This window comes from Coptis chinensis, chromosome 7, assembly GCF_015680905.1.
Source record: "Coptis chinensis isolate HL-2020 chromosome 7, ASM1568090v1, whole genome shotgun sequence".
NCBI lineage: Eukaryota > Viridiplantae > Streptophyta > Magnoliopsida > Ranunculales > Ranunculaceae > Coptis > Coptis chinensis.
In genome coordinates, this window is record NC_141462.1 from 75,818,441 (window position 1) to 75,819,882 (window position 1,442).

The following is a 1,442-nucleotide window of genomic DNA, read 5'->3' on the forward strand; positions in this document are numbered from 1 at the left end:
TACATGTTTTGAAGAACCTATTTTCCCAGACTTATCATTTGATCATCCATTCCATTTCTTCTTAAACCATCACCTAAGCCCCACATCACATAATAAAGACATCTAGCTCAATTACAAAAGAATTAATTAGTTAAAACCCCCCTATTTTTAGACATGCATTTGTGTTTATCTCCCAAATTTTGAATCATCACAAAAGTCCCCCCATTCCATCCCGACCCTGTTTAGAAATCATCCATATTTGCTATATTGCCTAAACTATCCCTCGGGGGAGGGTAAACACAAATGTATGTCACCAAAGTACCCTTGGAAAATTCTGTTTCGATGCTTCCAATTGTTCTCATCTTTATGCTATTCAAAGGTAAATGTGTGAGTGTTCTTAGACATCTAATTTGGACGAAACAAGCTACCAAGAACAATTGACTTTGAGAAGGAGGAGATCTATGGTATGGTATTTCAAATCTGATGGTATTTCAAATATCAACGTTCGAAACCCAATTAAAAAAAAAACTGAATTGAAATCGGAATTCATCTTCTACGACAGCTGACCCTTCGTAATTGGTTTACCACACTACGGTCATCTAGTTACACGTTACCAGACAATGTTTGGTCATCATGTGACCCGTAGGTTTGGTTGGGATTGTCACGGTTTGCCAGTCAAACACGAGATTGATTTGAAATTATGGATTAAGAGTAAAGATGATGTTTTCAAAATGGGGATGCTGGGGAATAGGAAAAGACGGTTAGGAGAATGGGGAGTGGATTGATTTCGATAATGGGTATAAGACTATGGACTTGAAGTATATGGAATCTTGTTGGTGAGTCTTTGCTCAACTGTTTAAAAAAGGGTTTGGTCTACAAAGGTTTTATGGTGATGCCATACAGGTGATACAACATTGCCTGCAAAACACCGTTTTCCAATTTTGAAACCACTCAAAACTACAAGGATGTACCTGACCCTGAAATCATCGTGTCCTTCCCAATAATTGGTGATCTTGATAATGCCTCCCTTGTGGTGTGGACGACCATACTGTGGACTCTTCCCAGTAATCTCTGTCTCTGCATCAATGCAAATTTTGATTACATCAAGGTGCGAGACAACTCCTCTCAAAGCAAGAGTTGGTGGTCGGATATGATGGAGATATTGGTGGTTGTCGATGGTCAAAAGCAAGATGAAGGAGATGAACATTATCCATGCATCAAATTTGAAATACCATAGATCCCCTCCTTCTCAAAGTCAATTGTTCTTGGCAACTGACATACATTTGTGTTTACCCCCAAGCGTACTTTAGGTAATAGAGTAAATATGGATGATTTCTGAACGGGGCTGGGATGAAATTGGGGGACTTTTGTGATGATTCAAAATTTGGGGGTAAACACAATGCATGTTTAAAAATGGAGGGTTTTAACTAATTAACTAATTATGAAAAGGTTGGTGTGATAGT

General features: G+C 38.4%; 1 pseudogene; it reads left to right on the forward strand.

The window, feature by feature from the left end:
• The first annotated feature begins 440 nt into the window (after nt 1-440).
• On the forward strand, nt 441-1,077 carry LOC147488929 (isoleucine--tRNA ligase, cytoplasmic pseudogene; annotated as a pseudogene).
• Nucleotides 1,078-1,442: the final 365 nt, after the last annotated feature.